Genomic DNA, 12,508 nt, shown 5'->3' with positions numbered 1-12,508 from the left:
GGTGTGAGATCACAAGTATGTGATTAGAATGTTCTTAGCTGGACATTCTAATGCTGATGTCACAATCACTGCTGGTGACTGAAAGCAGAGGAGCTCCAGGACACTGACCTGGAATTCTGGGGGAATAAAAACATTCTAAAAAACCCACTCTTCAGTGCTTTAATAAAATGTTTAATAAAATGTAGAACACACAAACCTCTGAGGAGAGGCATAAGAAAACAGGGGCTTCTCAAAATGAGCAATACGCTGAAAATAAGTCTGGTGGCCCTGCTCACAGCAACAGAATGAATGGCAGCATCCCAGCATGCCTTGGGGATGGACTTCTTAGAGCTCAACCCAGTCAATGAAAGACCTTTGATCCCTTGTGAAGGTTAAAAATTACATTTGGTTATCCCACAAATGAAGTTCTTTTTAGCTATTCCAGACTGGTTTTAAAGATTGAAACATGCATCCACTGTCCAGGAGGGAGGCTAACTATCACGTGTCTCCTACATAAAGCAACTGTAGAAAGAAATACAATTATACAAACTATTTTACAAACGCATACAAGTTTAAAGATATCCCAACATAAATACAGACATTCTAAATCCGGCAATGTATAAACTCGTGAGAATCCAGTGAAAAATCAATAGGAAGTTATACATCTACAGCAAGAACGTAGCCAAATACAATGTGGGCAAGGTCTACTCTGTACTATATTACTGCCTGTCAGAGACCAAAGAGTAAAGAAGTACAAGTTGAAGTCCCTCAAAAAAAGGGGTTCCTTGCTAAACGCTGTAAGTGTCTGAACAGAAATAATTGGTTCTCGTCCAGGCTTTCGGATGCTCTAAGGCCTGACTCTTTGACTAATGACAGAGGAGAGAAACCGGGAGCAGAGGATCGCACCTCCGCGCTGCTGCGTGTTCAGGGGGCTAACGATGTGTACAAAAGCATTACGTGATCCCACCTGTGTCTGTGCCGAGCAGTCAGCATCTGTTTAAGACAATGGCCCTGCCGTCCTGGGCTGACGCCGCCTCACCCTGGTAATGCCGTTCAGACGCGAACCCTTTCTCCAGCGGGTAATATTAAAATACACGACGGTTCGTCATCCCGAATGCGTCGCGTCGCGCCCCACGCCCGGACGAGACGCCCCGTCGGCGGCGCGGGGTGAAAGGTGAGGAATCTCACCCCGGCTCCTCCCGCGGAATCGGGAACCACAGCCGCGGGCTTCGGGCGAACGCGGGCTACGTGCTCATCCATCATCGTGAGGGAAAATGGCAGCCTGCTGATATCACTGCCCAACTGACTTGAGAAAATGTGTATGTGTGTGTGTGTGTGTGTGTGTACATGTGTATGTGTGTGTGTGTGTGTGTGTGTGTACATGTGTGTGTGCATGTGTATGTGTGTGCGTGTGTACATGTGGTGTGTGCGTGTTTGTATGTGTGTGTACAAGCGTGCGTGTCTGTGTGTGTGTGTGTGTGTGTGTGTGTGTGTGAGGTGGGGGGTGAAAGGTATACCCTGTTCTCTAAATCATACCAAATGGGTCCACATGCAGAATAAAGTTCTTTGACTGGCCATTAAATGATAATGAATGAATTTAACATGTTCTGAAGATCTAATGATAATGAATCATTTAACGTATTCTGAGTATCTCATGATGATGAATGGCTTTAACGCATTCTGAGGTGGATCTGCTTATCCATTCACACAACAGAAAGGCAGCGAGTCTCTGGAGGGCTGGGTCATGTGACCCCTATCGTTACGATTCCATCTAATGTCCTATCGGACGGGATCCACAGGTTCAGCTCTTTCAGCGATGCAGGCCCAGCGCTCACAAAACCAGACAAAAATCTGCCAAAAAAGTCACGAAACCCGCCGTGCTCCTGGCGGGGCAGAGCTGGACCAGGTGACGACTCCTGCCACCGAAACAGCCGTGGCAGATTCAATTCATCACCTCCCACGCGAGAGGACAAATAAAAAAACCCGATGAGCACTCTATCCATGCGGAAGAGAGAGTCCTTTCTCTCTTTTATCTTGTCCAGGATGGAAGGGGGTTTTTGTTGGGGGGTGGGGTGGGGGATGGGGGGGGGATGAATCAAACATCCACAGCGCATGATGTGCAAAGCAGATCACATTAGCATTCACTTCATCCTGGTGATAAACCAGCCCATGGGAAGAGAGTTTCCACGGAGTTATAATGAAGTGTCTGCTGCTGTTATAATGAAGGTGTGTGCCCCCCCCCCCGCCCCCGCCCCCCCAACACACACACACACACAAAAACGTGCTTTCGGTTTAGAGTGGCAATTAACATGAAGTATTATGTTTGCTTAGATAAAGGATTGATAAAGGTTTTTTGTTCTGTAAACCCGGCTCCACTTGAGGGTAGCGTGGTGGTGCACCACGGAGTAACGCTGGGGCCTCACAGTCAGAAGGTTGTGGGTTTGAGTCCCACCTGAGGGCCCTTCTGTGTGCAGTTCCCCCTGGGTGCTCTGCCTTTCTCTCGCAGTCCAAAGACATGCAGATAAGGTTCATTAAGAGCGCCTAAATTTTCCTTGGGGTATGAGTGTGTGAGTGAATGGTGTGTGGTCCTCGGGACGGATCGGTGACCTGTCCAGAGTGTATTCCTGCCTTTCACCAGATGCATGCTGGGATAGGCTCTGACCCTGATCAGGAGCACGCAGTTTAAAAAAAGGAATGGATGACTGCCCCATCTGGTATCTAAGGAAAACCGTTGCTCTGGCGATGGCCTTCAGGAATTCTTAGGCTTGAAGATCCTGCAACTCGTTTATGCTACTGTCCTGCTAACGTAAAGACAGGTAACGATAAGACGTACTATCTCACTGAACTGCACGTGATATTTAACGGAGGAAAAGCTAAAATAAATAAATAAGTAAGCAGCACAGCGCTTATGTGGACGCCTTTGTTGTGATAATTCTCTGCTTTCAAAGGCCATACAGCAAAGGCCTGATTATGTCACGGGGAATAATTTCAAAAATTAAAATCATAGAGTTTTCTCTCGGGGGGAAAGGCGAGTCTTTCAACAGGACTGCATAAAAAGCCAGGCAAAACGCAGAAAGGGAAAGAAAAAAAGGTCAAAAGGTCAGTCGAATTTCACTTTTTTATTTATTTTTGTCGTTGCTGTTCTGTCTGATTCGGACAGATCTTTTTTTTTTTTTGACGTTGCTTCGCTCCACGAAAAATTGGACGCGCTCCATTGCCACCCGCTCAAATATCACCGGCAATCCGACAGCCCGTCGCACAATGACTAATATCGAACAGGCAAACACACTCTGGAGTTCCATTTTCAGTCAGGTTCAGTCAGAAAATTGTTGAATGGTGTCAATTTATGAGGGAGAGAAGCGTTGTGGGGGAAATGACGGGGGGGGGGGGGTTTGGGGGGGGGGGGGGGGGGTACGGCGGGGGGAATGGGGGGGGGGTACACGTCGGGCGCTAATCCACACGGCGGCTTTGCCGACACCTCGGCCCACGGCGGCGAGAGTTCAAATCCGTTATCCCCAGTAAGGCGAGCACACACAAGCCCTTCAGAAGCCAGAAAGCGCCGAGCCCATGGGACTCCTTCCCTCCACTCGCTCAGCCAAGATGTTCCCTGCCTTTCATTCCCATCAAAATAATTCTCCCCAGGATGTCACATATAATAAGACTCCCACGGAGTGGTGACTACATAAGCGCATGGTAATCCAGTGCATAATCACTTTTTTTTCTTCTTCTTGTTTGCATGCAAATTGAGAGTAATTTTCTGTACGACTGCTCTCGGACAAGCTTCATTATTTGCATTTTTCTCGTTTAAAAAAGCATCACCTGACAGCTCCTTCATTATCCTACTCGAATATATTTATGTAATTAATTATTGCAGCGAAAAGGGATTTGTTAGGTGGTAGTATGAGGGAACTGTGGTTGAACTGTCCTTCATAAACAGGTGACAAAACCATGCAAAGATGATTTAGGGTGCAGTTCAGTAGTTATATGTTCATATGGGACATGCTTACTCTGTGTAGTGCATGGATTTTGGTCCTTAGCCAACAGAGAATTTCAAGCTGCTAATTAATGACTGCATGTAATGCAAGAGTTTGGGAAAATAATCAACACTGACCAGAGAGGGAAAAAAAAACATTTAAAAAACGTTTACAAGTTCACAGACACCATCACAGCATGAACCCCATTCCTCCAAATAGAAAACTACAACAACTACCACTTCTAATACTAGTACTAATAATAATAATAATAATAATAATAATAATAATAATAATAATCCCCCAATATAAGAACTGCTTTAAGCAATTACAGCTGTGGAACAGCTGGACAGTTATTGCAGCAATTAAGGTGAAGAACTTCAGCCAAGGGCAAAGCATCAATGTTCTAATGGGGATTGAACCCGCAACCTCTCGGGTTCCAATCTCCGCCCACTACTTACTCACTGCCACCATCACACGAGGAGGAGATCTGTCTGAAATGCTAACTGCTTCCGAGGCTCTGACACCATCACACGAGGAGGAGATCTGTCTGAAATGCTAACTGCTTCCGAGGCTCTGCCACCATCACACGAGGAGGAGATCTGTCTGAAATGCTAACTGCTTCCGAAGCTCTGACACCATCACACGAGGAGGAGATCTGTCTGAAATGCTAACTGCTTCCGAGGCTCTGACACCATCACACGAGGAGGAGATCTGTCTGAAATGCTAACTGCTTCCGAGGCTCTGACACCATCACACGAGGAGGAGATCTGTCTGAAATGCTAACTGCTTCCGAGGCTCTGACACCATCACACGAGGAGGAGATCTGTCTGAAATGCTCACTGCTTCCGAGGCTCTGAGCCTAGAAGAATGCTATCTCTCTGAAGGAGTGGAAAAGCTTGGTCTAACCAGTCCTTCAAAATTAACAAATAAATAAATAAATAAGCCAAGCCATCAGAAATAAATAAAAGCAAACCATCCAAAATAAATAAATAAATAAATAAATAAATAAATAAATAAGCCAAACCATCAGAAATAAATAAGGGCGAACCATCCAAAATAAACAAAGAAATAAATAAATCCAAAAAATGCTGACACAGTGAGTTTCACACTGTTTAGAAAAGGAGGGAAAATCTGCCTCTCTCTTTCTCTCTCTCTCTCTCTCTCCCTATCTCTCTCTCTCTCTCTCTTTCTCTCTCTCTCTCACTGTTCCACCCACAGCAGAACCCAGAACGTCACACATCTCTGACAGGAAGTGGAGAGTCCGACAGGAAGTTCCATCGCTCAGTCACAGGAGTGTTTTAGCATTTCATCTCTCCTTCGACGCAAGGGAGCAGCCTCATTCAGTGTTCTACAGTTATGCACTGAAAAGCTGGGCATGACACAGCCTCAAAGTTCACACTTTCGTCTTTCAAAAAAAAAAAAAAAAAGATTTGGCATTCCAATGTCGAAAGGCTGGATGCCAACATTTTTTTGCGTTGCTGTGTACCAGACAAATGTGCAGCTTCAGGGTGCAATGTTATTTTGAGAGCAGCCCTCTTCAATATAAACACAATCACAAAGGACTAAATATGCTTTTGCATGTGCTGGCTTTTCTCTACGTTTGTTAAAATTTCAGTCTCCCTTCCGCACCAAATGAGATTCAAAATTTGATTTGAGACAGCGGAGTACAGTGGACTATCCTTCGATTGTTACATTAGCCCATGGGCAAAACAAGGAAAACAAAAAGCTCAATGTGGAATTACATGGATTAGCATCATTTTAACATGCCCCATGTTGAATGATGATATGATAATCACATCCCCATTACAGAGGATTAGCTGTGAGTGCAGTTTTCATGGAAAACCAAGACCATTAACAGTAATTATGCAACATTGGAATTTTCATTTGAATTGTTTTGCCATGTTGAACAGCAACAACTGACTGTTTTCAAGCACAGTACATCATTTCAAATAATGAAAAAATAAACTTAGAATCACCATCAAACCTCAAACCATCAACCCCCAAGGAGCCCCACCAGTACTGTGTGTGTGTGTGTGTGTGTGTGTGTGTGTGCGCGTATTTGTTTGTTTGTGTCTATGTGTGTGTGTGCATGTGCTTTTACGAATATATTCACATAGTTACAGATTGACTGATTTAGAAAATAAAACATGAATTTGCTAGAACAATCTCACATCTGTACCCCATGCTGTAGTTGTGGCTTAACTGTGTGTGAGTGTGCGTATTTGTGTATGGGTATGTGCGTGTGCGTGTGTGTGTGTGTGTTTAACAGCAAGCATTACTCATATGCAAATAACCCATTCAAATTTATAACAGCGTGCAGCCAGAGTGGTGATAATAACTGCGGGGCTGACATCGCGATACTGACGCGTGACACTTTCTAAAGTAGCTTTCCACTTTCCACGGGGACGAGTTTTTAAACAAAAACCGAGCACTCAGAATAGTGCTCTGTAAAAATGTAAAGAGAAAGCGAAGTGAAGCGTTAAATAAAATCAGGTTTTCCCCATCATCCCTCACATGGTACCTAAAGTAGGCTACCTAACCTCACCTAGCCTAGCTTAACCTCAGAAAAAGTTTACTGAAACGAAACCAATTTGTGCGCTTTTATTTATTAAATATTTTTTCCCCATTCATTTGATTCATTTATTTATTTATTTCCAGGCGCAACGGGGCTCATTCAAATAGGCTCACTAGCAACGTTAAAGCATGAATTACACGGCACGCTGTAAAACTGTGTTGAGAGGGCAGAGAAAGTATTTTTTTCTGGTTATCGCATGCATCTGAAACCCAAATTCACGCGGGTTCTGGTTATCGCATGCATCTCAAATCCAAATTCACGAGTATTAAATACTCTAATAGCTCAGGGCCATTTCGCCAATCACAACAGACGGTAAAACTAAAACGAACTGCTCCGCGGTACATATAAAATGTTCCAGAGAATTAATTTCATGCAAACCCATTCTGTTCTAAATTGCCCGCACTACACTGGGTGCGGGTGCTTGGCATAGTCAGACTATTCGTCAAAAGGAAAAAGGATATACCTGTTTTTAAACATACATGCATACATACATGCATACGTACATTCATAGATGCATACATACATATTAAATTGACAGGCTATGCAAAGGAGCACTTATAAGAATGCATTGCGCCTTCAAGTCAGTGCCATCAACTGTAGGGCAACATTTGCAACGCACCTGCATTTCAACACACTTCCTAATTATGTTATTGGACAAGAACCCGAGAGCAAAATAAATTCACATAACATATAAATAATGGTATTTATCAACCCCGAAAAATCACTTCCACTGAAAACACAATGTAAGTAGCATGGCACTTCTTATAATGAAGGTTCTGGAGTGTGGAAACGCGCTGGAAATGGAAATTTAACGATCTAATCCTGCCATGAGCAACTCACACGCTAAACAAAATCCACAATTTTAAAGAAACGAACATTCTTTACGACCAGTGACGACTTTACATAACGTATTGCACAGTTTTACTTACTAAGGTATCCAGAACAAGATCACTGTTCTTTGGATATCCAGAGGAATCTCATCTTTCTTCTGCCTTGTCAGAAACAGCAATGCTTTCTTATTCCAGAGGAGCCCCCAAATGAACTGAAAGAGAGAATCAAACACTCACATCAGCCCCGTTAATTAAATCGGGGTTCCCCAAAAGTGCAATTGTTTCGGTCAAGTACAAGGGGGGTAAAACGCATTCGCTGAAAATGCTGTTCCTACCCCGTTCTCTCTGTCCCGCTATCTGTAGCCGGAGACAAGGAGAGCGATAACGAGAAAGACGGAAAAGTAAGCTTTCTTTGCAGAGACAGTGTCGCTGTCAAATTGTACCTCGCACTGCCGCCGAGGATGGAAGGGGAGCGAGAGACAGCCGACGCGAGCGCGAGATGGGAGAGACCGCGCGAGCTCAGATGCTTTCGCACACCTGCATTTCCCTCACGAGCCACTTGATGGCCGGCTGGTGCAGTGTTGCTGTGTTTAGCAATTTTGTAACCGCACGCAGGACTCATCCGTTGCCACCAGGTGAATGTATGCAAATAAATGGTAAGCTTTGTGTGTTTATTTTTTCCAAGTTACCTCACAATCTATCGCGAAGTGTGCCACAAAAACATACGGGACGTAGGAACTAAGAAAACGCTGTCACTTCGTGTCCGACCACTAGATACTTCTGTCAACAAAAAGAGCAAGCCGGAGACTTTTTGCCCTAACCCGTGTCCTTTTTGTCACTTGACAGACGTCAAGCGTACTACATGTGGATTAGACACAATCCGATCAATTGTACCTCCAGGCTCCTCGAAGGTAAACGCTGACATTTAGTGGGACAGCCAGCGAAAGAATGACCATGGCAGATTCAACCCAGCACGCATGTTCATGATAATAGAAAGTGACAGGGACTGTGCTATTTAAAAGGCTTATGTTGGTTACTGCAGGTACACAGACTTGATTATATTAATTTTAAGGCCGCTAGTTGTTTGCATGGTGGTGTGTTTATTTGAGGAAATTATATTTACATGAATTTATTTATTTATGCCAAGTCTTTCCCTTGAAACTATCACAGCATTTCAGGAATGTTTGTAAACCCTGATCATCTGAAATGGGAAGTTGCAATGCAGGGAACTTTGTCATTCTTTGAAGTAAAAACCCTGGTGAGGCTTTTTTTGTTACATGGATGTTTTCTTTAATTTTATTTTTTTTCAGCAGAGAAGGCACACCTCAACCAAATGTAAATTTATCAAGGGATAAGGGGGTTCCAACCCCCCCCCCCCCCCCAATATTGCAAAACCCAGCCGAATATAGCAAAACATGACAATACAGTATTACGATGGTAAAAATTATTTTATCGAATAAAGATGGGGATTTCATGTTGGTGCATGCTGATCAGTAGTCTTCAGTATTTTTTTCCCCCTTAGAATTAACCAGAAATGGTCAACGCAGCTGTTCTTTAAAAAAAAATCCCTTTGATGAGGGGGGAATGGGTGGGGGGGAGGTTGATGGGGGTAGATTGCTCAACCAAACTGTGTATTTGTTAGTTTCTCCATCGTCTTCCAATAAAAGTGCAAAAACAATGTCGTTGCTTCCTGCAATTATCAGGTTTCTCTTACAATTCTACGGTATGGCTTCACAGTGACCTATGTGTGGGACCTCACATTGGAAATCCATACAAATGAATGTCAACTCCATGCACTGGTACGGTGGCGTCCATGGGAGATCCACAGGTTCCTGGTCTTCAATGCAGCTCAGGTCTTAATTACTTCATGAGAGCCATTGATTGGTTGGGCTGCAACCGGAATCTCCAGCTGGCCTGGGTGTCAGTCAGCTGGTGCTGAAAGAACATCGCTAAAGTTCTCTCAGGAGTGTGGCTCATCAACGCACGGCGATCTCCTTCTTTGTTAAAGACACACATCTGGACGTCTGGCTCGCTCGAGGCTAATGCATTGTTTGGCTCGCCCATCGGGAGCCCACAGGAATTCTGGGATGCGGTGTGGCTTTTGACTGAGGTAGAGGCTGCAATGCTGCAAACCCAATTTTTAAGTGAACGTGACTGTCAGCGAGGAAGACAGCTGAATTTATGTGTAGTCTGAGGCGCAAGTGTAGTCCCAGGGTGGGGGGGGGAGGGTGGGGGGGGGGTTGCCAAGGCCACTTAAATAGCATCCTGGCCCACCCAATTACCTTGACTGAACCACCAGACACAATTGTGAACGTGTACCTAGGCAGTTCTGGCCCCCTGAAAGACTATAGCACTGCCCCCCCCCCCCTTTGAATTAATTCATAAACCCTGCTGGATTGTTTTGTGGGCCCTGTCCAGCTGTGCCCCCCCACCATCCCCCCCCCCCCCCCCCCCAAGCTGCCAGGGCCTAGAGTCTGTCCCTACCATTCACCACTAGCGATGGTCCTGGTTCTGGCCAGCCTAGTTCTACGCAGGTCCAACTACATGTACAGTATATTTCTGGCTATGCTATGAGACTCTGAGGCCTTAACCAGGCCTAAGCTCCTGTTCATCTGCACATGTCTGCAATGGTCTGTCACAGGCAAACTCATGCAGGCAACCTGACATTTATCATGGTGTTAAAAAAAGAAGAAGAGAGATTACGCAAGCTGCAAAGTTTGTGTGCTGGAACGAAGCCCGAGCGTGCAAGCTGTTCAGCGAAGCCGCGGACAGCCTCCGCGACGGAGACTCGAACCTCAGACCCGCTTCCCCCGCCCGTGAGCTGCAGCGAGGGGGGGGGTCCGCTTGGGTCAGGCACCGGATGGTGTTCCTGCATTGCGTTTCCCAATCGGACCTGTCCCAGACCAGCCCAACCAGAACCCGCCTTGGCCAGCTAAACAAGTAAGCTCTGTGCGTACAGTTGTCAGCAAGATGTGTAATTGCTAATGCAACACGGGTAAACATCTTGAAAAATATAAACAGGACATGACCAAATCTAGACAGTCATAACAATGAATCTACGCAGTAAAGTATCCAGTGTTAATTCAGCTTTAACAATAGGGACCATATGTTGATTGAACACTGAACATTTTACGGTTCAGATAGTATTTATTAAACTAATTTCTTTCTTTTTTTTCCAGTCTGGCTCAAAGCCAACCACCAGCCTTGCATCTTGCACTACCAATTCAGATAGCAGCTTACGCAAATGAAAATAAATATAGCAGGTTTTGGCTATTCCAGTTTTAGTTCTAGCTCACAACGGCCTGAATTCACCTCTGCCTGATACAAGCTCTTATTCGGAGTGTGTCCAACTAAGGGAAACCAGGTCATTAGCTATTGTCACCCTTCTTTTCCTTAATGATAAATAAAAAAATCTATACACTGGTAGATCAGGTCATTTGAGCATATTCCAGTGTATTTTGTGGGGAATAAAGTAAATGGGGAACCTTATTTTGAATACTGACCTACATTTATCATTTTGGCTATTTCAGTGAACGTTGTCCAATAGAACGTTGTCACGTGGTGAAATCCTTTAAACTGAACATCAGAAATAAGGAAAATCCAAAGACTGGGCTAGGATTTCCTTTCTCAAAGTTCTACATGTTTTTTTTTATTCTATTCCGTCTACAGCCAGATCCAAACAGTGCCTACAAGGTTTCCTTTGTAAAATGAATGCAGCCTGAGGATCAAACAAAATGTAAAAAATCATTAGATGCATATTGATTCTGAATAGCGATTGAATGTCTTACGCATTAGGCAGTGACCGTGGTACCTTTAAGTTATTTGCTTACTGATGATAACCTGGTAAAAAAAAAATGTAAAGAAATAATCATTTTAAAAAGCACACATAAAGGAATCGATGCGCCCCACTTTGCAACAGAACAATGCCTCAGGGTCGGACTAACGACCCAGACGATGGACCGGGTCAGCATGTTATCGTTCGCTATTCGTTGCCAAAAATCACGAATCGATCATTCAAAATCTATAAAAATATATCTTAGTGATATAAAAACATGCATAAATAGTACAATAAGTTTTTTTTTTTGTTTCCTTTTAAAGTGCATATAATCTGTGTGTGAGTGCGGGAGAGTGTTCATGTGTGTGTGTGTGTGTGTGTGTGTGTCGGGGGGGGGGGGGGGGGGGGCAGGGTTGGATCGCGCAACATTCCAGAATCATCATCAGAAAAAGCATTTTGCAATATTCCACAAACGACTCTCGACCTGTGATATCCATGCGTGGCTCTGCTATGAATATATCAAACCCCAGTCTGATATCTATGCCTTCCCTCCCCTCCTCCCACACACACCCCACCCCCCTACCCCCCCCCCCCACCCCCTTCTCCTCCCCCTTTGCTGTAATTGAATATTCATGTCCGCAGATGCAGCGGCTGCGGCGGTGGAGAGACGTGTAGCCAGCGCTAGCTCCCTGACTTTGATTCTGTTATCATCGCCTCTCTGACAAGATGGAAGTTCTGCTCTTTTCGCCACGCTTTGTCTGCGGGGAGACGACGCCGGCTTTCAGACGGGCCGCCGGAGGACCAGGTGGCGGCGACGGAACCCGCGCGGCTCCCCCCCCCCCCCCCCCATCGTAAATAAGATTTAAAACTTTATTACCAATAAAAAAAAAAAAAATTAAAAAAAATAATACAACCAAACTATATTTATTTACTGTTCGCCCATCGCAATGCTCTGAAAAAACACTGAGCTGGGAAGTGGCATAAATATAAGCTCACCTGTCACACGCAGTTACCTGTGAGTCGCTGTGAGCGGTCTGCACAACGTTCTCTGACGGTTTCCGGAATGTTCCCTGAGCGTTCTCTTAGAGGTCCCGCCAGAAGAACACCAAATGCCCTCAGCCCCTCACCTCCATCCCCCTGACAACCACCCACCCCCCCCCCTCTGCACAGCACAGAGGACCTGTCACTGTGAGGATGTGACAGAGTACCCACAATGCACTCCTGATGTGCCAGCATCATGTGCAGGAGAGAGGTCAAATGTCACCGTCCCGCCCCTTAGAGGCTGCTCACAGCCTGACAGTAGACTCTGATCTCAATGTGCGCCCTGCAAACTGGACGTAGCACTAATTTCGGTTTGCGGCTAACGCAACGCACA

At 45.0% G+C, this 12,508-nt stretch overlaps 1 protein-coding gene across 40 annotated transcripts in view; it reads right to left on the bottom strand.

Moving 5' to 3' along the window:
* Positions 1 to 7,927, bottom strand: part of LOC118227313 (receptor-type tyrosine-protein phosphatase delta-like) — a 333,188-nt gene extending 325,261 nt beyond the window's left edge. For 16 of the 40 annotated variants that reach the window (XM_035417570.1, XM_035417591.1, XM_035417581.1 and 13 more), the window contains exons 1-2: positions 7,694 to 7,871; positions 7,458 to 7,570 (exon numbers count right to left, since the gene is read on the bottom strand). The gene's annotated coding sequence lies outside the window, so the exon portion shown is untranslated. Of the gene's footprint in view, positions 1 to 7,457; positions 7,571 to 7,693 lie in introns of all 40 variants that reach the window. The other 24 variants (XM_035417600.1, XM_035417573.1, XM_035417593.1 and 21 more) reach the window with 7 other exon arrangements.
* Between the last annotated feature and the right edge of the window lie 4,581 nt (positions 7,928 to 12,508).

The sequence above is a fragment of the Anguilla anguilla genome, chromosome 5, assembly GCF_013347855.1.
Source record: "Anguilla anguilla isolate fAngAng1 chromosome 5, fAngAng1.pri, whole genome shotgun sequence".
Lineage (NCBI taxonomy): Eukaryota > Metazoa > Chordata > Actinopteri > Anguilliformes > Anguillidae > Anguilla > Anguilla anguilla.
Note: the sequence above shows the minus strand (reverse complement) of the source record. Positions and strands in the feature narration are given on the sequence as shown.